Raw genomic sequence first — 25,621 nt, 5'->3', positions numbered from 1 at the left:
TGGAGTGAGAGCCTTGGAGTATAGACTGTATAGACTGTGGTTCTTGGCGTGAGAGCCTTGGAGAGTAGACTGGTTCTTGGCGTGAGAGCCCTGGAGTATAGACTGTATAGACTGTGGTTCTTGGAGTGAGAGCCTTGGAGAATAGACTGTATAGACTGTGGTTCTTGGCGTGAGAGCCTTGGAGAGTAGACTGTGGTTCTTGGAGTGAGAGCCTTGGAGAGTAGACTGTGGTTCTTGGCGTGAGAGCCTTGGAGTATAGACTGTGGTTCTTGGAGTGAGAGCCTTGGAGTATAGACTGTATAGACTGTGGTTCTTGGAGTGAGAGCCTTGGAGTATAGACTGTATAGACTGTGGTTCTTGGCGTGAGAGCCTTGGAGTATAGACTGTATAGACTGTGGTTCTTGGCGTGAGAGCCTTGGAGTATAGACTGTATAGACTGTGGTTCTTGGAGTGAGAGCCTTGGAGTATAGACTGTATAGACTGTGGTTCTTGGCGTGAGAGCCTTGGAGAGTAGACTGTGGTTCTTGGCGTGAGAGCCTTGGATAGTAGACTGTGGTTCTTGGAGTGAGAGCCTTGGATAGTAGACTGTGATTCTTGGAGTGAGAGCCTTGGAGTATAGACTGTGGTTCTTGGGTGAGAGCCTTGGAGAGTAGACTGTGGTTCTTGGCGTGAGAGCCTTGGAGTATAGACTGTGGTTCTTGGAGTGAGAGCCTTGGAGTATAGACTGTATAGACTGTGGTTCTTGGAGTGAGAGCCTTGGATAGTAGACTGTGATTCTTGGAGTGAGAGCCTTGGAGAGTAGACTGTGGTTCTTGGCGTGAGAGCCTTGGAGTATAGACTGTATAGACTGTGGTTCTTGGGTGAGAGCCTTGGAGTATAGACTGTATAGACTGTGGTTCTTGGCGTGAGAGCCTTGGAGAGTAGACTGGTTCTTGGCGTGAGAGCCTGGAGTATAGACTGTATAGACTGTGGTTCTTGGAGTGAGAGCCTTGGAGAATAGACTGTATAGACTGTGGTTCTTGGCGTGAGAGCCTTGGAGAGTAGACTGTGGTTCTTGGAGTGAGAGCCTTGGAGAGTAGACTGTGGTTCTTGGCGTGAGAGCCTTGGAGTATAGACTGTGGTTCTTGGAGTGAGAGCCTTGGAGTATAGACTGTATAGACTGTGGTTCTTGGAGTGAGAGCCTTGGAGATAGACTGTGATTCTTGGAGTGAGAGCCTTGGAGTATAGACTGTGGTTCTTGGCGTGAGAGCCTTGGAGTATAGACTGTATAGACTGTGGTTCTTGGAGTGAGAGCCTTGGAGTATAGACTGTATAGACTGTGGTTCTTGGCGTGAGAGCCTTGGAGAGTAGACTGGTTCTTGGCGTGAGAGCCCTGGAGTATAGACTGTATAGACTGTGGTTCTTGGAGTGAGAGCCTTGGAGAATAGACTGTATAGACTGTGGTTCTTGGCGTGAGAGCCTTGGAGAGTAGACTGTGGTTCTTGGAGTGAGAGCCTTGGAGAGTAGACTGTGGTTCTTGGCGTGAGAGCCTTGGAGTATAGACTGTGGTTCTTGGCGTGAGAGCCTTGGAGAGTAGACTGGTTCTTGGCGTGAGAGCCCTGGAGTATAGACTGTATAGACTGTGGTTCTTGGAGTGAAAGCCTTGGATAGTAGACTGTGGTTCTTGGAGTGAGAGCCTTGGATAGTAGACTGTGGTTCTTGGAGTGAGAGCCTTGGATAGTAGACTGTGGTTCTTGGAGTGAGAGCCTTGGATAGTAGACTGTGATTCTTGGAGTGAGAGCCTTGGAGTATAGACTGTGGTTCTTGGAGTGAGAGCCTTGGAGAGTAGACTGTGGTTTTTGGCGTGAGAGCCTTGGAGTATAGACTGTGGTTCTTGGAGTGAGAGCCTTGGAGTATAGACTGTATAGACTGAGGATCTTGGAGTGAGAGCCTTGGATAGTAGACTGTGATTCTTGGAGTGAGAGCCTTGGAGAGTAGACTGTGGTTCTTGGCGTGAGAGCCTTGGAGTATAGACTGTATAGACTGTGGTTCTTGGAGTGAGAGCCTTGGAGTATAGACTGTATAGACTGTGGTTCTTGGCGTGAGAGCCTTGGAGAGTAGACTGTGGTTCTTGGCGTGAGAGCCTTGGAGTATAGACTGTATAGACTGTGGTTCTTGGAGTGAGAGCCTTGGAGTATAGACTGTATAGACTGTGGTTCTTGGCGTGAGAGCCTTGGAGAGTAGACTGGTTCTTGGCGTGAGAGCCCTGGAGTATAGACTGTATAGACTGTGGTTCTTGGAGTGAGAGCCTTGGAGAATAGACTGTATAGACTGTGGTTCTTGGCGTGAGAGCCTTGGAGAGTAGACTGTGGTTCTTGGAGTGAGAGCCTTGGAGAGTAGACTGTGGTTCTTGGAGTGAGAGCCTTGGAGTATAGACTGTATAGACAGTGGTTCTTGGAGTGAGAGCCTTGGAGTATAGACTGTATAGACTGTGGTTCTTGGCATGAGAGCCTTGGAGTATAGACTGTATAGACTGTGGTTCTTGGCGTGAGAGCCTTGGAGTATAGACTGTATAGACTGTGGTTCTTGGAGTGAGAGCCTTGGAGTATAGACTGTATAGACTGTGGTTCTTGGAGTGAGAGCCTTGGAGTATAGACTGTGGTTCTTGGAGTGAGAGCCTTGGAGTATAGACTGTGGTTCTTGGAGTGAGAGCCTTGGAGTATAGACTGTGGTTCTTGGAGTGAAAGCCTTGGAGTATAGACTGTGGTTCTTGGAGTGAGAGCCTTGGAGTATAGACTGTGGTTCTTGGAGTGAAAGCCTTGGATAGTAGACTGTGGTTCTTGGAGTGAGAGCCTTGGAGAGTAGACTGTGGTTCTTGGAGTGAGAGCCTTGGAGTATAGACTGTGGTTCTTGGAGTGAGAGCCTTGGAGTATAGACTGTGGTTCTTGGAGTGAAAGCCTTGGAGTATAGACTGTGGTTCTTGGAGTGAGAGCCTTGGAGTATAGACTGTGGTTCTTGGAGTGAAAGCCTTGGATAGTAGACTGTGGTTCTTGGAGTGAGAGCCTTGGATAGTAGACTGTGGTTCTTGGAGTGAGAGCCTTGGATAGTAGACTGTGGTTCTTGGAGTGAGAGCCTTGGATAGTAGACTGTGATTCTTGGAGTGAGAGCCTTGGAGTATAGACTGTGGTTCTTGGAGTGAGAGCCTTGGAGAGTAGACTGTGGTTCTTGGCGTGAGAGCCTTGGAGTATAGACTGTGGTTCTTGGAGTGAGAGCCTTGGAGTATAGACTGTATAGACTGTGGTTCTTGGAGTGAGAGCCTTGGATAGTAGACTGTGATTCTTGGAGTGAGAGCCTTGGAGAGTAGACTGTGGTTCTTGGCGTGAGAGCCTTGGAGTATAGACTGTATAGACTGTGGTTCTTGGAGTGAGAGCCTTGGAGTATAGACTGTATAGACTGTGGTTCTTGGCGTGAGAGCCTTGGAGAGTAGACTGGTTCTTGGCGTGAGAGCCCTGGAGTATAGACTGTATAGACTGTGGTTCTTGGAGTGAGAGCCTTGGAGAATAGACTGTATAGACTGTGGTTCTTGGCGTGAGAGCCTTGGAGAGTAGACTGTGGTTCTTGGAGTGAGAGCCTTGGAGAGTAGACTGTGGTTCTTGGCGTGAGAGCCTTGGAGTATAGACTGTGGTTCTTGGAGTGAGAGCCTTGGAGTATAGACTGTATAGACTGTGGTTCTTGGAGTGAGAGCCTTGGAGTATAGACTGTATAGACTGTGGTTCTTGGCGTGAGAGCCTTGGAGTATAGACTGTATAGACTGTGGTTCTTGGCGTGAGAGCCTTGGAGTATAGACTGTATAGACTGTGGTTCTTGGAGTGAGAGCCTTGGAGTATAGACTGTATAGACTGTGGTTCTTGGCGTGAGAGCCTTGGAGAGTAGACTGTGGTTCTTGGCGTGAGAGCCTTGGATAGTAGACTGTGGTTCTTGGAGTGAGAGCCTTGGATAGTAGACTGTGATTCTTGGAGTGAGAGCCTTGGAGTATAGACTGTGGTTCTTGGAGTGAGAGCCTTGGAGAGTAGACTGTGGTTCTTGGCGTGAGAGCCTTGGAGTATAGACTGTGGTTCTTGGAGTGAGAGCCTTGGAGTATAGACTGTATAGACTGTGGTTCTTGGAGTGAGAGCCTTGGATAGTAGACTGTGATTCTTGGAGTGAGAGCCTTGGAGAGTAGACTGTGGTTCTTGGCGTGAGAGCCTTGGAGTATAGACTGTATAGACTGTGGTTCTTGGAGTGAGAGCCTTGGAGTATAGACTGTATAGACTGTGGTTCTTGGCGTGAGAGCCTTGGAGAGTAGACTGGTTCTTGGCGTGAGAGCCCTGGAGTATAGACTGTATAGACTGTGGTTCTTGGAGTGAGAGCCTTGGAGAATAGACTGTATAGACTGTGGTTCTTGGCGTGAGAGCCTTGGAGAGTAGACTGTGGTTCTTGGAGTGAGAGCCTTGGAGAGTAGACTGTGGTTCTTGGCGTGAGAGCCTTGGAGTATAGACTGTGGTTCTTGGAGTGAGAGCCTTGGAGTATAGACTGTATAGACTGTGGTTCTTGGAGTGAGAGCCTTGGAGAGTAGACTGTGATTCTTGGAGTGAAAGCCTTGGAGAGTAGACTGTGGTTCTTGGCGTGAGAGCCTTGGAGTATAGACTGTATAGACTGTGGTTCTTGGAGTGAGAGCCTTGGAGTATAGACTGTATAGACTGTGGTTCTTGGCGTGAGAGCCTTGGAGAGTAGACTGGTTCTTGGCGTGAGAGCCCTGGAGTATAGACTGTATAGACTGTTTCTTGGAGTGAGAGCCTTGGAGAATAGACTGTATAGACTGTGGTTCTTGGCGTGAGAGCCTTGGAGAGTAGACTGTGGTTCTTGGAGTGAGAGCCTTGGAGAGTAGACTGTGGTTCTTGGCGTGAGAGCCTTGGAGTATAGACTGTGGTTCTTGGAGTGAGAGCCTTGGAGTATAGACTGTATAGACTGTGGTTCTTGGAGTGAGAGCCTTGGAGTATAGACTGTATAGACTGTGGTTCTTGGCGTGAGAGCCTTGGAGTATAGACTGTATAGACTGTGGTTCTTGGCGTGAGAGCCTTGGAGTATAGACTGTATAGACTGTGGTTCTTGGAGTGAGAGCCTTGGAGTATAGACTGTATAGACTGTGGTTCTTGGCGTGAGAGCCTTGGAGAGTAGACTGTGGTTCTTGGCGTGAGAGCCTTGGATAGTAGACTGTGGTTCTTGGAGTGAGAGCCTTGGATAGTAGACTGTGATTCTTGTAGTGAGAGCCTTGGAGTATAGACTGTGGTTCTTGGAGTGAGAGCCTTGGAGAGTAGACTGTGGTTCTTGGCGTGAGAGCCTTGGAGTATAGACTGTGGTTCTTGGAGTGAGAGCCTTGGAGTATAGACTGTATATACTGTGGTTCTTGGAGTGAGAGCCTTGGATAGTAGACTGTGATTCTTGGAGTGAGAGCCTTGGAGAGTAGACTGTGGTTCTTGGCGTGAGAGCCTTGGAGTATAGACTGTATAGACTGTGGTTCTTGGAGTGAGAGCCTTGGAGTATAGACTGTGGTTCTTGGCGTGAGAGCCTTGGAGAGTAGACTGGTTCTTGGCGTGAGAGCCCTGGAGTATAGACTGTATAGACTGTGGTTCTTGGAGTGAGAGCCTTGGAGAATAGACTGTATAGACTGTGGTTCTTGGCGTGAGAGCCTTGGAGAGTAGACTGTTTCTTGGAGTGAGAGCCTTGGAGAGTAGACTGTGGTTCTTGGCGTGAGAGCCTTGGAGTATAGACTGTGGTTCTTGGAGTGAGAGCCTTGGAGTATAGACTGTATAGACAGTGGTTCTTGGAGTGAGAGCCTTGGAGTATAGACTGTATAGACTGTGGTTCTTGGCGTGAGAGCCTTGGAGTATAGACTGTATAGACTGTGGTTCTTGGCGTGAGAGCCTTGGAGTATAGACTGTATAGACTGTGGTTCTTGGAGTGAGAGCCTTGGAGTATAGACTGTATAGACTGTGGTTCTTGGAGTGAGAGCCTTGGAGTATAGACTGTGGTTCTTGGAGTGAGAGCCTTGGAGTATAGACTGTGGTTCTTGGAGTGAGAGCCTTGGAGTATAGACTGTGGTTCTTGGAGTGAAAGCCTTGGAGTATAGACTGTGGTTCTTGGAGTGAGAGCCTTGGAGTATAGACTGTGGTTCTTGGAGTGAAAGCCTTGGATAGTAGACTGTGGTTCTTGGAGTGAGAGCCTTGGAGAGTAGACTGTGGTTCTTGGAGTGAGAGCCTTGGAGTATAGACTGTGGTTCTTGGAGTGAGAGCCTTGGAGTATAGACTGTGGTTCTTGGAGTGAAAGCCTTGGAGTATAGACTGTGGTTCTTGGAGTGAAAGCCTTGGATAGTAGACTGTGGTTCTTGGAGTGAGAGCCTTGGATAGTAGACTGTGGTTCTTGGAGTGAGAGCCTTGGATAGTAGACTGTGGTTCTTGGAGTGAGAGCCTTGGATAGTAGACTGTGATTCTTGGAGTGAGAGCCTTGGAGTATAGACTGTGGTTCTTGGAGTGAGAGCCTTGGAGAGTAGACTGTGGTTCTTGGCGTGAGAGCCTTGGAGTATAGACTGTATAGACTGTGGTTCTTGGAGTGAGAGCCTTGGAGTATAGACTGTATAGACTGTGGTTCTTGGCGTGAGAGCCTTGGAGAGTAGACTGGTTCTTGGCGTGAGAGCCCTGGAGTATAGACTGTATAGACTGTGGTTCTTGGAGTGAGAGCCTTGGAGAATAGACTGTATAGACTGTGGTTCTTGGCGTGAGAGCCTTGGAGAGTAGACTGTGGTTCTTGGAGTGAGAGCCTTGGAGAGTAGACTGTGGTTCTTGGCGTGAGAGCCTTGGAGTATAGACTGTGGTTCTTGGAGTGAGAGCCTTGGAGTATAGACTGTATAGACTGTGGTTCTTGGAGTGAGAGCCTTGGAGTATAGACTGTATAGACTGTGGTTCTTGGCGTGAGAGCCTTGGAGTATAGACTGTATAGACTGTGGTTCTTGGCGTGAGAGCCTTGGAGTATAGACTGTATAGACTGTGGTTCTTGGAGTGAGAGCCTTGGAGTATAGACTGTATAGACTGTGGTTCTTGGCGTGAGAGCCTTGGAGAGTAGACTGTGGTTCTTGGCGTGAGAGCCTTGGATAGTAGACTGTGGTTCTTGGAGTGAGAGCCTTGGATAGTAGACTGTGATTCTTGGAGTGAGAGCCTTGGAGTATAGACTGTGGTTCTTGGAGTGAGAGCCTTGGAGAGTAGACTGTGGTTCTTGGCGTGAGAGCCTTGGAGTATAGACTGTGGTTCTTGGAGTGAGAGCCTTGGAGTATAGACTGTATAGACTGTGGTTCTTGGAGTGAGAGCCTTGGATAGTAGACTGTGATTCTTGGAGTGAGAGCCTTGGAGAGTAGACTGTGGTTCTTGGCGTGAGAGCCTTGGAGTATAGACTGTATAGACTGTGGTTCTTGGAGTGAGAGCCTTGGAGTATAGACTGTGGTTCTTGGCGTGAGAGCCTTGGAGAGTAGACTGGTTCTTGGCGTGAGAGCCCTGGAGTATAGACTGTATAGACTGTGGTTCTTGGAGTGAGAGCCTTGGAGAATAGACTGTATAGACTGTGGTTCTTGGCGTGAGAGCCTTGGAGAGTAGACTGTGGTTCTTGGAGTGAGAGCCTTGGAGAGTAGACTGTGGTTCTTGGCGTGAGAGCCTTGGAGTATAGACTGTGGTTCTTGGAGTGAGAGCCTTGGAGTATAGACTGTATAGACAGTGGTTCTTGGAGTGAGAGCCTTGGAGTATAGACTGTATAGACTGTGGTTCTTGGCGTGAGAGCCTTGGAGTATAGACTGTATAGACTGTGGTTCTTGGCGTGAGAGCCTTGGAGTATAGACTGTATAGACTGTGGTTCTTGGAGTGAGAGCCTTGGAGTATAGACTGTATAGACTGTGGTTCTTGGAGTGAGAGCCTTGGAGTATAGACTGTGGTTCTTGGAGTGAGAGCCTTGGAGTATAGACTGTGGTTCTTGGAGTGAGAGCCTTGGAGTATAGACTGTGGTTCTTGGAGTGAAAGCCTTGGAGTATAGACTGTGGTTCTTGGAGTGAGAGCCTTGGAGTATAGACTGTGGTTCTTGGAGTGAAAGCCTTGGATAGTAGACTGTGGTTCTTGGAGTGAGAGCCTTGGAGAGTAGACTGTGGTTCTTGGAGTGAGAGCCTTGGAGTATAGACTGTGGTTCTTGGAGTGAGAGCCTTGGAGTATAGACTGTGGTTCTTGGAGTGAAAGCCTTGGAGTATAGACTGTGGTTCTTGGAGTGAGAGCCTTGGAGTATAGACTGTGGTTCTTGGAGTGAAAGCCTTGGATAGTAGACTGTGGTTCTTGGAGTGAGAGCCTTGGATAGTAGACTGTGGTTCTTGGAGTGAGAGCCTTGGATAGTAGACTGTGGTTCTTGGAGTGAGAGCCTTGGATAGTAGACTGTGATTCTTGGAGTGAGAGCCTTGGAGTATAGACTGTGGTTCTTGGAGTGAGAGCCTTGGAGAGTAGACTGTGGTTCTTGGCGTGAGAGCCTTGGAGTATAGACTGTGGTTCTTGGAGTGAGAGCCTTGGAGTATAGACTGTATAGACTGTGGTTCTTGGAGTGAGAGCCTTGGAGAGTAGACTGTGATTCTTGGAGTGAGAGCCTTGGAGAGTAGACTGTGGTTCTTGGCGTGAGAGCCTTGGAGTATAGACTGTATAGACTGTGGTTCTTGGAGTGAGAGCCTTGGAGTATAGACTGTATAGACTGTGGTTCTTGGCGTGAGAGCCTTGGAGAGTAGACTGGTTCTTGGCGTGAGAGCCCTGGAGTATAGACTGTATAGACTGTGGTTCTTGGAGTGAGAGCCTTGGAGAATAGACTGTATAGACTGTGGTTCTTGGCGTGAGAGCCTTGGAGAGTAGACTGTGGTTCTTGGAGTGAGAGCCTTGGAGAGTAGACTGTGGTTCTTGGCGTGAGAGCCTTGGAGTATAGACTGTGGTTCTTGGAGTGAGAGCCTTGGAGTATAGACTGTATAGACTGTGGTTCTTGGAGTGAGAGCCTTGGAGTATAGACTGTATAGACTGTGGTTCTTGGCGTGAGAGCCTTGGAGTATAGACTGTATAGACTGTGGTTCTTGGCGTGAGAGCCTTGGAGTATAGACTGTATAGACTGTGGTTCTTGGAGTGAGAGCCTTGGAGTATAGACTGTATAGACTGTGGTTCTTGGCGTGAGAGCCTTGGAGAGTAGACTGTGGTTCTTGGCGTGAGAGCCTTGGAGTATAGACTGTGGTTCTTGGAGTGAGAGCCTTGGAGTATAGACTGTATAGACTGTGGTTCTTGGAGTGAGAGCCTTGGAGTATAGACTGTATAGACTGTGGTTCTTGGAGTGAGAGCCTTGGAGTATACTGTATAGACTGTGGTTCTTGGAGTGAGAGCCTTGGAGAGTAGACTGTAATTACGAGTGCCTCTCTCTAGCCAGCTGGAAAGAGAGATAATATCAAACACTGGGGAATCTATTTTATTATCCTTTTACACTGTGTAAAATCTACGTTAGAGCCTCGTGTTCTATGAGTCTATCAGTCTGTATAGATTGGCCTAACCTGGTTTCCAAGAGACATAACCCATGGGGTCAGATAAACTTCCTGACCTCCACAGAGGTGTGATCAGTCAGAACTGTGATTAACGAGCAGGTTCAACCAGGCAATTCTGTGTATCTGATTTACTAACATAGAGAGATGGAGATGTGAATGAGAAATCTACGGGCCCAGTTATACATCTGGAGAGCAGGGAGAGAATACACCCAGGGATGAAGAGTGGATAGTCCACCCTGAGAATGTGGTATAGTCTGAAGAGATCAGTTTATAAGTTCCCAGCTAGAACATAACGTTCTGAGAGCCATGTTTCATAGAGCTTGGTGAGAGCATGGTTGTCCTGTGGTTATTTTACATACTACCTTCCCACAACTTCCTGGGAATGGTGCAGTACAGTCGCTTGGCTTTGGAACATTTTCAGCTTATTTAAGGAACTATCCACATTATCTGCAGTGAGCACAGATCGGCTTACTGTAACAATGTGAGCTGCTGTGGAGAATACCCTCTCACTAGGGACAGAGCTCCCAAGCACAACCAGGTAGATGTGACAATGTGAGCCGCTGTGGAGAATACCCTCTCGCTGGGGACAGAGGTCATGAGGGTATATTAACTCGTTGGTCTTCCACCATGTAAGTGGATCAGCATCCAGGGGAATACAGTCCACTTCCCTGTATGAGGTCACCTCCTCCTTGACCTTTGACTTGGTTCCCTGCTCCTGGGTCGTGAACAACTCCCCAAAAAGCTCAGCCATGGCAGACTTTGTTTCTGGAGGAGAACGTCTGTCGTCTGCCGTCTCTGGAGAGGGTTTAGCTCCTGTGGTGTCTGTGGCTTGACCCTGCACAATTAAATGAGATGAAAATGAAGTGTCTTTAAAAATATGATTTATTGTTAGAAATATGTATCAGACACTATTATGACAATTACAATTATTACTGTATAATTAATTGTTAAATCACAAATTAATAAAATAATAAATGTCACACAAAATAAAAACAATACCTGTTATATTGGTCACAATCTCTGCTGTGAGTTCAGTGTCGACTCTCAGACGAGCAGCAGCATCCAGCTGCAGCAGGGACTTGAACCGGGGGTCCAAAGCGGTGATCTTGTGTAAGAAGTCTTGGACACCAGGGTCAGCATATCTAGGCTCCAGGTTAACTCTGATAGCAGTCTTGACATCCCTTACTACGGGTTCATCTTCATCAGATGCCACCATTGATTTCAGGATCATTGTTTTCATAGGCAGGACCATGGAAACTGATGAAATGCTCTCAGTGCAGATCAGTGTTGTGACTGTTTTGAGAGGTTTCCACACTTTGATAACTTCCTCTGCTACTTCCTCTGCTAGTCTTATGTCATTTTCAGACAAACTCACAATATCTTTGACATTCTTCCTCACAGCTAGATCAGTCAGTGTAGAATACACCACAACTTTCTGCTCAAGGTATCTCTCAACTATTTCATGGCTTGAATTCCATCTAGTAGGGACATCTTGGATTAGTTTGTGGTTTGGCAGCTCCAGCATCTCCTGTTTTGTCTTGGAAACATGTGCAGCAGTTGTGCTTTTATGACAGAAGGATACCACCTTCCTGATCTTTGCTAGGAGGCGAGAGATTGGATTCACTGACATTGCTTTTTGAGATACTAGATTGGTAACGTGAGCAAAGCATCCTATCTGTGGCCCCAGTCCAGCTAGTGCAACTGCATTTACAATATTTCCAGTGTTGTCACTGGTCACAGGAACCGTTACATTATCCATCTCCAACTTCCACATTGCAACTACTTCCCTTAGCTCTTCCCCCAGGTTTACACTGGTGTGACTCCTCTCAAGGGGACGTGTTTGAAGGACATGGCTTTTAATCTCCCACTCTGCCGTAATGGAATGAGCCGTTACAGTAAGGTAGTAGCTCTGTAGGTAGTAGCTCTGTAGCTCTAGACGTCCAACTGTCTGTTGTTAGAGCAACAGACCGTGTTTTCGACAACTCGCTCTCATGTTGTTATTTTTTTTTTTTGTGTAAGGCAGGTATTAACGTCTGGGCAAAATGTGTACGGGAAAGAATAGTGAAGCGCGGCTCGACCACTTTAAACATCTGCAGCTATGAATTTTACTGGTACGACGGTATCTGCGCTCTGTTCTCCCTGGAGTAAAATAACTCATGAGTGGAACTGCAGACAACTATAAATCCTTTTGGGGATAGGGGGCAGCATTTTCACTTTTGGATGAATAGCGTGCCCAGAGTGAACTGCTTCCTACTCAGTCCCAGATGCTAATATATGCATATTATTATTAGTATTGGATAGAAAACACTCTGAAGTTTCTAAAACGGTTTGAATGATGTCTGTGAGTATAACAGAACTCATACTGTATGGCAGGTGAAAATCTGAGAAAAATCCAACCAGGAAGTGGGAAATCTGAGGTTTGTAGTTTTTCAAAGCTTGAACTACCGAATTCACAGTGTCTATGGAGTAAAGTTGCACTTCCTACGGCTTCCACTAGATGTCAAACCGTCTTTAGAAACTTGTTTGAGAATTCTACTATAAAAGAGGGGCTCATGAGACCTGTTTGAGTCAGTGGTCTGACAGAGTGCCTTGGTCTCATGACACGCGGTCACGAGAGAGTTAGCTCTCGTTCCAGTGCTTTTCTTCAGACAGGAATTCTCCGGTTGGAACCTTATTGATGATATATGTTAAAAACATCCTAAACATTGATTCCATACATCGTTTGTAACGGAACTTTGAGTTTTTGTCTGGACGAAGTGCTCGCGCCTCATGAAGATGGATTTCTGGGCTGAACACGTTAACAACAAGTGGTTATTTGGACATAAATGATGGACTTTATGGAACAAATGAAGATCATCAAAGGTAAGTGAATATTTATAGTGTTATTTCTAGCTTCTGTTGACTCCAAAATGGCGGATATTTCTCTGGCTGGATTGGGCTCTGGGTGCCGTTCTCAGATGATTAAGTTTTTTTTTAAATATGACACAGCGGTTGCATTAAGGAGAAGTCTATCTTTAATTCTGTGAATAACACTTGCATCTTCTATCAATGTTAATTATGAGTATTTCTGCAAAATCACCGGATGTTTTGGAATCAAAACATTACTGCACGTAACGCGCCAATGTAAACTGAGATGTTTGGATATAAATATGCATATTATCGAACAAAACATACATGTATTGTGTAACATGATGTCCTATGAGTGTCATCTGATGAAGATCATCAAAGGTTAGTGAATCATTTTATCTATATTTCTGCTTTTTGTGACTCCTATTGTCACGCCCTGACCTGAGTATTCTTTGTTTTCTTTATGTATTTTGGTTAGGTCAGGGTGTGACATGGGTGATGTATGAGTTTTTGTACTGTATAGGGGTTTTGTAGGTTCATGGGGTAGTTTACCATCTAGGTGTTTATGTATGTCTATGGTTGCCTAGATTGGTTCTCAATTAGAGGCAGCTGTTTATTGTTGTCTCTGATTGGGAACCATATTTAGGCAGCCATCTTCTTTGGGTATTTCGTGGGTTATTGTAGATGTGATGTTGCATGTTAGCACTATGTTTCTATAGCAGTCACGTTCGTCTGGTTAGTTTGTTTTAGTGTACTTCGTGTTTTTTCCGTCTTTCATTAAAGCATGCATTCACACCACGCTGCGCTTTGGTCTCCTCAATACAACGATCGTGACACCTATCTTTGGCTGGAAAAATTGCAGTTTTTTTTTAACTTGGTGGTGATCTAACATAATCATATGTTGTGCTTTCGCTGTAAAGAATGTTTGAAATCGGACACGATGGGTAGATTAACAAGACGTTGATCTTTCATTTGCTGTATTGGACTTGTTAATGTGTGAAAGTTACATATTTCAAAAAAATATTTTTGAATTTCGTGCGCTGCCTTTTTAGCGGGGTTCCGCTAGTGGAACGCCTGCCCTAGAAAGGATAAACAACATATTTTTCCCACGTTCATTTATACGCCATTGGTTTATGCAATAATATTATTTTTACAATATACAGTTGAAGTCGGAAGTTTACATACACTTAGATTAGAATCATTAAAATTATTAAAACTCGTTTTTCAACCACTCCACAAATTTCTTGTTAACAAACTATAGTTTTGGCAAGTCGGTTAGGACATCTACTTTGTGCACGACACAATACATTTTTCCAACAATTGTTTAAATACAGATTATTTTACTTACAATTCACTGTATCACAATTCCAGTGGGTCAGAAGTTTCCATACAGTAAGTTGACTTATATATATATATATATATATATATATATTTATTTTTTTTTCCCTAGCTATAATATATGATTCATGTATTGTTCGGTTCGCAGTGCGTACCGAACCGTGCACTGTGGACCCTGTACCGAACGGTTCAATATGAATACACGTACTGTTTCACCCCTAGTTGGAATGCTTCTAATTAGGAGAGGGGTTAACAATGTGCAGTCCGTTTTAATTAGGGGCGGGTCTGCTATCAGACACACTGCACCTTCACAAAAAACATGGCAAAAGTGTAAATGTGCACTGTCCCTGTAATAAAAATAAATTAAAAAACTTAAACCTGCAGTAAATAGTAACACACAGCAACATAACCATTTAATCAACCAGAAAACATGACCAAGATCTTTTCAACAGCCCTCTGTGTCTTTAAATGCTGGAGAGAGAGAGAGCGAGAGAGAGAGAGATGGAGAGAGAGATAGAGAGAGAGAGACGGGAGGGTGAGAGCAATAAAATAATGAAAAGAGAGGCATACCAGGAGCTATAAACAGGGAGAAAAGAGGAGGAGAGCAGAGGGAGGCCCATATCAGTTTAACAGACAAACCACCCAGGAAGCAGGTTAATATACTAAGCTGAGGTCACATCCCAAACATCACATGTGCTGGGCCAAAAACACGTTTTGCATTTCCTGCAGGGTGAACAGGGTGATCAAATTAAGATCCTATATCCTACAAAGATATAAACGCATGCAACAATTTCAAAGATTTTACTGAGGTACAGTTCATTTAAGGAAATCAGTCAATTTCAATAAATTCATTAGGCCCTAATCTATAGATTTCAATTGACTGGGCAGGGGTGCAGCCATGGATGGGAGTTGGAGGGCATAGGCCCACCTACTTGGCAGCCAGGCCCACTGACTGGGGAGCCAGGCCCAGCCAATCAGAATGAGTTTTTGCCTACAAAAGGGCTTTTTTACAGACAGAAATTCTCCTCAGTTTCATCAGCTGTCCAGCTGGCTGGTCTCAGACGATCCCGCAGGTGGGGAAGCCAGATGTGGAGGTCCTGGACTGGACTGTTAAACATGTCTGTGGTTGTGAGGCCAGTTGGACGTACTGCCAAATTCTCTAAATCAACGTTGGAGGCAGCTTATGGTAGAGAAATTAACATTCAATTCTCTGGCAACAACTCTGGAGGCATTCCTGCTGTCAGCATGCACATCGCATGCTCCCTCAAAACTTAAGACATCTGTGGCATTGTGTTGTGTGACAAAACTACACATTTTAAAGTGTTTTTTATTGTCCCCAGCACAAGGTGCACCTGTGTAATGATCATGCTGTTTAATCAGCTTCTTGCCACGCCTGTCTGGTGGATGGATTATCTTGGCGAAGGAGACATGTTCACTAACAGGGATGTAAACAAAATTGTGCCCAAAATCTGAGAGAAATAAGCTTTTTGTGAGTACGGAACATTTCAGGGATATTTTATTTCAGCTCATGAAACTTGGGACCAACACTTTACATGTTGCATACATTTTTTTGATCAGTGTATATCAGAGTTCTGGAAATTATTATTTTCTGTTTAGTGCCTGGACCATTTAGAAATGCTCATCTCTGTAATATATATCAGAAACAATAGACTGTTAATTTATTTTACTAGATAAGTCAGTTAGGAACAAATTCTTATTTTCAATGACAGCCTAGGGTTATCTGCTTTGTTCAGGTGCAGAACAACATATCTTTACCTTGTCGGCTTGGGGATTTGATCTTGCAACCTTTCAGTTACTAGTCCAACGCGCTAACCACTAGGCTATCTGCCGCCTCACTGTTCACGCTGTCTACCCTGAGCAGTCAGTTCTGTTCTCACCTTCACAGCAGGAAATAGACACCTGCAGCTCGGTAAATGTTATTAACAGGGCATTCTGAAAGTATTCATACACCTCCATGTTTTCCACATGTTGTTACGTTACAGCCTTATTCTCAAATGGATTAAATGGCTCCTCATCAATCTATACACAATACCCCATAATGACAAAGCAAAAACTTTTAGCAAATTTATTAGAAATAAAAATGGAAAATATTACATTTACATACTCAGTACTTTGTTGAAGCACCTTTGGCAGCAATTACAGCCTTGATTCTTCTTGGGTATGACGCTACAAACTTGGCACACCTGTATTTGTAGGGTTTCTCCCATTCTTCTCTGCAGATCCTCTCAAGCTCTGTCAGGTTGGATGGGGAGTGTTGCTGCACAGCTAATTTCAGGTCTCCCCAGAGATGGGTTCAAGTCCAGACTCTGGCTGGGCCACTCAAGGACATTCAGAGACTTGTCCCGAAGTCACTCCTGCGTTGTCTTGGCTGTGTGTTTAGGGTCTATGTCTTGTTGGAAGGTAAAACCTTCGCCCCAGTCTGACAAACTGAGCACTCTGGAGCAGGTTTTCATCAAGGATCTCTGCTCCGTTCATCATGCTTCACCATAGGGATGGTGCCAGGTTTCCGAAAGATCTGACGATTGCCATTCAGGCCAAAGAGTTCAATCTTGGTTTCATCAGACCAGAGAATATTGTTTTTAAGGTGCCTTTTGGCAAAGTCCAAGCAGGCTGTCATGTGCCTTTTACTGAGGAGTGGCTTCCTTCTGGCCACCTTACCATAAAGGCCTGATTTGTGGAATGCTGCAGAGATGGTTGTCCTTCTGGAAGGTTCTCTCATCTCCACAGAGGAACTCTAGAGCTCTGTCAGAGTTACCATCAGTCACCTCCCAGACCAAGGGCCTTCTCCCCTGATTGCTCAGTTTGGCCGGGTGGCCAGATCTAGGAAAAGTCTTCCAAAACCTTCCATTTATGATGGAGGCCACTGTGTTCTTGGGGACCTTCAATGCTGCAGAAATGTTTTTGTACCCTTCCCCCGATCTTAACATCGACACAATATTGTCTCGGAGCTCTACAGACAATTCCTTTGACCTCGTGGATTGATTTTTGCTCTGACATGCACTGTCAACTGTGGGACCTTATATAGACAGGTCTGTGCCTTTTTAAATCATATCCAAACAATTGAATTTACCACAGGTGGACTCCAATCAAGTTGTAGAAACATCTCAAGGATGATCAATGGAAACAGGATGCACCTGAGCTCAATTTCGAGTCTCATAGCAAAGGGTCTGAATATTTATGTAAATAAATTATTTCAAAATGTTTATAAATTTGCTTTAAAAAAATCTAAAAACCTTTTTTGTCTTTGTCATTATGTGTTATTGTGTGTAGATTGCTGAGCATTATTATATATTTTTTTAATAAGCCTGTAATGTAACAACACGTGGAAGAAGTCAAAGGGGTCTGAATACTTTCCGAAGGCACTGTATGTGGAGTATATCATTCCAAACAATATGTTTTAAAATGAGCAAAATCAGAAAGCGTCATTTTGAGATATTCATATTTCTATGTTTTAATGTTGAATAAATGAATGTGAAGACAAAAAATTCAGGATGAAGACATACACAATATAAGTAGTATAATGACACCAAGATGTTGTCTGTATCATGTACAGTTCATAGGTCATAGTTCATAGGGTCTTACAGGACGCATGTAAATATCTAAAAAGGGACTAAAATTGTCACTTTCATCATGATTTAAAAAAAAAAATGGTTTGTGATACAAATGTAAAAAGTATGTCGATCATCTTTCTTCCCATTTCAGTTTGTATGTGACAATTGCCAGAACAATCTGAGCTACCAAAAATATGTTCCATTGTGATTGTGATCATAGCCTGGGGGGAGCATCCTTCCCAGAAAATGTACAGAGACCAGAGCGGTGTGGAAAATAATTGGCTGCTTCCTGATTATTTTCTAATGTCCATCAAGCAGGTAGCTCTGTGATACTGCAGCTGGAGGATACATGAAGACTAGAACCAGAAGGAGCTAAAGGGAGATAAATTAATGGAACGGTGTCATTGACTTTTGTAGGATGGGTTGGTATCGGAGTATCGTTAGTGTTGTTGGTACTGTTGTCTAGCTTTAGAATGAACTTTGAGTTGAGGTAGAAGCAGAATAAGTGTTTAAAAATGCTTTTTTAAAGTGTATAATTCATTGTAAAATTGTGTTGAAAGCCACTGCCAAGACTGGCAGGTCTACACAGTGTCACGCCCTGGTCTAAGTATTTTGTGTTTTTCTTCATGTATTGGGTCAGGCCAGGGTGTGGCATGGAGTTTTTGTATTGTGGTGTGTTTTGTCTTGGGGTTTTGGTGTGTATGTTAGTGGGATTGTAGCTTAGTAGGGTGTTCTAGGAAAGTCTATGGCTGTCTGAAGTGGTTCTCAATCAGAGGCAGGTGTTTATCGTTGTCTCTGATTGGGAACCATATTTAGGCAGCCATATTCTTTGGTTGTATTGTGGGTGATTGTCCTTAGTGTCTTGATGTCCTGAGTATGTGTTAGTTTGCACCAGTTTAGGCTGTTTCGGTTTTCATTACGTTTATTGTTTTGTAGAGTTTGTGTTTTGATTCGTGTTACGTTGTTTTATTAAACATGGATCGAAATCGACACGCTGCAGTTTGGTCCGACTCTCCTTCACCAATAGAAAACCGTTACAGAATCACCCACCACCAACGGACCAAGCAGCGTGTCAACAGGCAGGAGCAGCCCAAAGAGGAGAAGCGCTATGAGGATTTCTGGACATGGGAGGAAATCCTAAACGGAGAAGGACCCTGGGCTCAGCCTGGAGAATATCGCCGCCCCAAGGAAGAACTGGAGGCGGCGAAAGCTGAGAGGCACAGATATGAGGAGGCAGCACGGCGACGTGGACGGAAGCCTGAGAATCAGCCCCAAAAATGTCTTGGGGGGGGGGGCTCAGGGAGAGTGTGGCAGAGTCAGGCGTCAGACCTGAGCCAACTCTCTCTGTTTATCGTGAGGAGCCAAGGAGGAGACCAAAACCAGAGCCGGTGTTGGAGGTGAGCGAAACAGAGACTGTGAAGGAGTTAATGGGGAAATTGGAGGAGAGAGAAATGAGGGAGTTGCTGTGTTGGTGCTTTTTGCATGGAATTCGACCGACGGAACGTGTCGGAGATTTGATGGCACCTGGGTTAGCGCTCCATACTCGTCCTGAGGTGCGTGTTAGTCGGCTGGTGAAGTTGGTGCCAGCCTCACGCACCAGGCCTCCTGTGCACATCCCTAGCCTTACACGTCCTGTGCCAACACTGCTCTCAAGATCTCCAGTACGCCTTCACGGTCTAGCCCATCCTGTGCCACCTCCACACTCTAGTCCTCCGGTAGCAGCTCCCCGCACCAGGCTTCCTGTGCGTGTCCTCGATCCAGTACCACCAGTTCCAGCACCACGCACCAGGCCTTCAGTGCGCCTCGCCTGTTCAGCGCAGCCAGAGCCTGTCTCCTCTCCTGCGCTGCCGGAGCCTCCCGCCTGTTCAGCGCAGCCAGAGCCTGTCTCCTCTCCTGCGCTGCCGGAAGCTCCCGCCTGTTTAGCGCAGCCAGAGCCTGTCTCCTCTCCTGCGCTGCCGGAGTCTCCCGCCTGTTTAGCGCTGTCGGAGCCTTTCTCCTCTCCTGTGCTGCCGGTGCCGCCAGTCTGCCCGGCGCCGCCAGTCTGCCCAGCGCCGTCAGTCTGCCCAGCACCGTCAGTCTGCCCAGCGCCGTCAGTCTGCCCAGTGCCCCCAGTCTGCCCAGCGCCGCCAGTCTGCCCAGCGCCGCCAGTCTGCCCAGCGCTACCCGTCTGCCCAGCGCCGTCTGAGCTACCCATCTGCCCAGCGCCGCCAGTCTGCCAGGATCCGCCAGAAGTGCCAGTCAGCCAGGATCCGCCAGAAGTGCCAGTCGGCCAGGATTTGCCAGTCGGCCAGGATTTGCCAGTCGGCCAGGATTTGCCAGTCGGCCAGGATCCGCCAGTCAGCCAGGATCCGCCAGTCAGCCAGGATCCGCCAGATCTGCCAGTCAGCCAGGATCTTCCAGATCTGCCAGTCAGCCAGGATCTTCCAGATCTGCCAGTCAGCCAGGATCTTCCAGATCTGCCAGTCAGCCAGACTCTTCCAGATCTGCCAGTCAGCCAGACTCTTCCAGATCTGCCAGTCAGCCAGACTCTTCCAGATCTGCCAGTCAGCCAGACTCTTCCAGATCTGCCAGTCAGCCAGACTCTTCCAGATCTGCCAGTCAAACAGATTCTTCCAGATCTGCCAGTCAACCAGGTTCTTCCAGATCTGCCAGTCAACCAGGTTCTTCCAGATCTGCCAGTCAACCAGGTTCTTCCAGATCTGCCAGTCAACCAGGTTCTTCCAGATCTGCCAGATCTGCCAGTCGGCCACGATCTGCCAGTCGGCCAGGATCTGCCAGTCGGCCAGGATCCGCCAGTCGGCCAGGATCTGCCAGTCAGCCAGGATCTGCCAGTCAGCCAGGATCTGCTGAGACCACCAGCCAGCCAGGATCTGGTAGATCTATCTGCCTGCCTGAGCTTCTTCTCACTCCTGAGCTTCTTCTCACTCCTGAGCTTTCTCTCACTCCTGAGCTTTCTCTCACTCCTGAGCTTTCTCTCACTCTCGAGCTTTCTCTCACTCTCGAGCTTTCTCTCACTCTCGAGCTTTCTCTCACTCTCGAGCTTCCCCTCAGTCCCGAGCTGCCTCAGTCCCGAGCTGTCCTTCAGTCCCGATCTGCTCCTCAGTCCAGTGGGGTTCTGGGTGAGGACTACTAGGCCATGGTCGGCGGCGAGGGTGGACTATCCAGGGACGCGAGGAAGAGGGACTTAGACAGTGTTTGAGTGGGGTCCGCGTCCCGCGCCGGAGCCGCCACCACGGACAGACGCCCACCCGGACCCTCCCTGTTGTATTTGAGGTGCGTTCGGGAGTCCGCACCTTAGGGGGGGGGGGTTCTGTCATGCCCTGGTCTAAGTATTTTGTGTTTTTCTTCATGTATTGGGTCAGGCCAGGGTGTGGCATGGAGTTTTTGTATTGTGGTGTGTTTTGTCTTGGGGTTTTGGTGTGTATGTTAGTGGGATTGTAGCTTAGTAGGGTGTTCTAGGAAAGTCTATGGCTGTCTGAAGTGGTTCTCAATCAGAGGCAGGTGTTTATCGTTGTCTCTGATTGGGAACCATATTTAGGCAGCCATATTCTTTGGTTGTATTGTGGGTGATTGTCCTTAGTGTCTTGATGTCCTTAGTCTGTGTTAGTTTGCACCAGTTTAGGCTGTTTCGGTTTTCATTACGTTTGTTTTGTAGAGTTTGTGTTTTGATTCGTGTTACGTTGTTTTATTAAACATGGATCGAAATCGACACGCTGCAGTTTGGTCCGACTCTCCTTCACCAATAGAAAACCGTGACACACAGTTAATGTTTCATGCTGTGCACCAGGTACAGACACCAGTAATGGTCCCAGGTTGAAAAAAATCTGAATGATTCTTAATGATATATTATTTCTATCCTCTAGCTTTGGAGCATTGAATAGAGACGTCTCCCTAATGAACACCACCCATTCCTGCAGCAGATAAATGGAGTAAGATGTTCTCCACATCTTCTTTAGGCATCCACCAGTTGTTGATAAATCATTTTTATGAACTTGGCGCCACAGTAGCATTGTATCACTGACTCTGTTTGGATCAAAGAGTCTTGGTTGTCATCATCTCTGGCAAACCCCCTCAAAAAGTAAACACTCATTCAGTCCTGGTTCTGGTGACCCACAGGGTGTGCAGGCTTTTTTTTCCATCCCGGCACTAAAACCCTTTATTCAACTAATCAACTTGTCATCTAGCCAATGATTAGTTGTGCATAAAGCTTGCCCTGAGCATGGTCCTGTACCCCTGATCCTGCGTGGTACAATCCCAACCGCAGAAGGCAGTGGTGAGAGCCAGGACTGGACTATGCCATTGCAGACCGTGTAGGAGGGGGAACGGGGACGGGGGTAGCAGCCTTTTGTGTATCTACAGCTCAGGTTGTGCAGATCTGTCAGCACTGCACTCAGAGGGGCACACATTGTGTGATGGGGGGGAAGGGGAGAGTCGTGACACCATCCTGGAAAGAACGCTGGAGAAAGAACGCGAGGTGTCACAGAGGACTGAGATGAACCTACAGTAGCTACCCAAAGCCACACTGAAGACCGGACTAAGAGTAACTAACCAGAGTGGCAATACCTCCAATGGACTTTCCCTTGCTATACAGTGAGAATATAAAGGAAGGATTTGTCCTGCGCTGCTTGACGATGATAAGGAGAGCAGAGTGTGAGACTAACCGGCAGTGGGTTGAAGTGCTGGTCTACGAGGTGTGTGTATCCATAGTCGAAGAACGAGTGTCTCAGGACCACGTCAATCCCATGCATCGCTGCCACGCCCAGAGTGTTCAGCCACCTGAAACACACACACACACACACACACACACAAACACACACACCCCAGTGGCGGTCAGTGGTGTTTATGATAAGGGAGTACCATTTTTATTTTTCATGGGCTTTGTCTTATTTCTATTACAGCATGTTGGATGACTGTCATTCTTATTCCATTCACCCAGTTCAATGTAACAGTGATAGGATTAGTCTACTACATGATACTGTTATTTTCCCTATACCCATCATGAGGTTGCTACAACCTAGCCTATGAATGAAAGTTTACAAAGTAACCTTACGTGCACACAGGTCGAGTGAAACATTTGAGATGACAGACAGTAACACATGGACAGACAGTGACATTTTCAATATCGCCTTGCACATTCTTGCCTGCATCTAGCCTATTTAGGGTGTAATCACTAGTCCAACAGTTGCAAATAAGAGTTCCTATTGGACAAATTCATGTATTTTTATACCCGTTTCGTTTGTTTACGTTTAATTAAGAATCTTTTTCAACAAAATCAGCGGAATGAATACACCTCTGATCACGCATAAACACAGTTCACTTTAATAGCAGCCACGTTGTATTCCTTCTTGCATCTATGCACTCTCTTCCTCTCACCTTTTCCCTCTGCTTTTGAACTTCAATGAACAACACATCAGCTGTACGTGACCAGGCAAAAATGCTTTCAGTACTTGATTCATTCTCTGATCCTTTGATTGGGTGGGCAACATGTCAGTTCATGCTGCAAGGAGGTCTGATATGTTGGAGGACATCCTCCGGAAAATGTCATAATTACTATGTAAGTCTATGGAAGGGGGTGAGAAATAAGAGCCTCCTAGGTTTTGTATTGAAGTCAATGTACCAAGAGGAGGACGGACACTAGCTGTCCTCCAGCTACACCAAAACAGTGTGTTTTAATCAATTATTTGGTGACATGTGAATATATTTAGAATAGTTTTATCTAAAAATTATTACTTTTTCAATGTTTTACAATGTTTATTTTTATGAAATTCACTGGTTCTCCCCTTCCTCCTCTGAAGATGCCTCCACTGACACACACACAAACACACAAACATACAAACACACAAAAGTGAGAATAATGCCAGAGTGAGATGATACTTTGATTGATGTATAGAGTGATTGATTAATTTATAGATAGATTGATTGTGCTTACAGAAAGCCAGCAGCGTAGGTATCAGAGAGGTTGTTGGTTCCTCCAGCCCACGCCGGACCCACTCCACCCAACCACACCTTCTTACCAGGAGCATGGCTATTCACTACCTGAGAGACACAGAGATAGTGAGAAAGAGAGAGTGTGTGAGAGAGGGGGAGAGAGAGAGAGAGAGCGAGAGAGGGGAAAGAGAGGGGGACAGAGGAAAGAGAGTGAGACAGGGGGAGACGGAGAAAAGAGAGAGAGAGATGGAGAGAAAGGGGGAAACAACAGAAAAACAGGGATGAGATCAAAGAAAGAGAGAGAAAAAAATGAGGAATGAGAATCTCCTTTGTTCAATGACAGCAACATGAGGTCAGAACATTTCATTTAGTAAAAAAAAGAAAATGAATAGAACCTCTGAACTGAGCTGAACTGGACAGTCGATCTCATCCAACTAGTCCCATCCCGCTGGCCCGCAGCCAGATACAGCAGCTAATCTTGGTAAATGGATATCGGTCCCGAGGACCTGTTCTCTCTGCTCTAAACAGCTTCCAGAAAATCTCTCTCTGTTCTAGCATGTCTGCAAACCATTACTACTCGCAGCAAATGGACACACACGCACACACACACACAAGCACGTACACCACAAGCATGCTCACACACGTTTACATACATGCTCACACACATATAGCATATGCATACTCCATATACCATACTCTATATAGCATATACATACTCCATATAGCATATATATACTCTATATAACATATACATACTCTATATACCATATACATACTCCATATAACATATACATACTCTATATAACATATACATACTCTATATAACATATACATACATATACATACTCTATATAACATATACATACTCTATATAACAAATACATACTCTATAAAACATATACATACTCTATATAACATATACATATATACATACTCTATATAACATATACATACTCTATATAACATATACATACTCTATATAACATATACATACTCTATATAACATATACATATATACATACTCTATATAACAAATACATACTCTATATAACATATACATACTCTATATAACAAATACATACTCTATATAACATATACATACTCTATATAACATATACATACTCTATATAACATATACATACTCTATATAACATATGCATACTCTATATAAAATATACATACTCTATATAACATATACATTCTCTATATAACATATACATACTCTATATAACATATACATATATACATACTATATAAAATATATGCATACTCTATATAATATATACATATATACATACTCTATATAATATATACATAGGCTATATAACATATATATACTCTACATACCATATACATACTCTATATAACATGTTCATACTCTATATAACACATACATATACATACTCTATATAACATATACATACTCTATATAACATATACATACTCTATATAACATATACATATATACATACTCCATATAACATATACATATATACATACTCCATATAACATATACATACTCAATATAACATATACATGCCCTATATAACATATACATACTCTATATAACAAATACATACTCTATATAACATATACATACTCTATATAACAAATACATACTCTATATAACATATACATACTCTATATAACATATACATACTCTATATAACATATGCATACTCTATATAACATATACATACTCTATATAACATATACATTCTCTATATAACATATACATACTCTATATAACATATACATACTCTATATAACATATACATACTCTATATAACATATACATACTCTATATAACATATACATATATACATAATCTATATAACATATACATACTCTATATAACATATACATACTCTATATAACATATGCATACTCTATATAACATATACATATATACATAATCTATATAACATATACATACTCTATATAACATATACATACTCTATATAACATATACATACTCCATATAACATATACATACTCCATATAACATATACATACTCTATATAACATATACATACTCTATATAACATATACATATATACATACTCTATATAACATATACATACTCCATATAACATATACATACTCTATATAACATATACATATATACATACTCTATATAACATATACATATATACATACTCTATATAACATATACATACTCTATATAACATATTGTCACGCCCTGGCCTAAGTAGTTTGTGTTTTCTTTATTATTTTGGTCAGGCCAGGGTGTGACATGGGTTTATTATGTGGTGTGTTTTGTCTTGGGGTTTTTGTAGGTATTGGGATTGTGGTTTAGTGGGGTCTA

The 25,621-nt window shown here is 44.6% G+C and overlaps 1 pseudogene; it reads right to left on the bottom strand.

Annotated features, from left to right (window-relative positions):
• LOC115121879 (inactive heparanase-2-like) overlaps window positions 1-25,621 on the bottom strand; it is a 293,833-nt pseudogene that overhangs the window by 64,968 nt on the left and 203,244 nt on the right.

This window comes from Oncorhynchus nerka, linkage group LG16, assembly GCF_034236695.1.
Source record: "Oncorhynchus nerka isolate Pitt River linkage group LG16, Oner_Uvic_2.0, whole genome shotgun sequence".
NCBI lineage: Eukaryota > Metazoa > Chordata > Actinopteri > Salmoniformes > Salmonidae > Oncorhynchus > Oncorhynchus nerka.
This window is presented reverse-complemented; position numbering and strand designations above follow the sequence as displayed.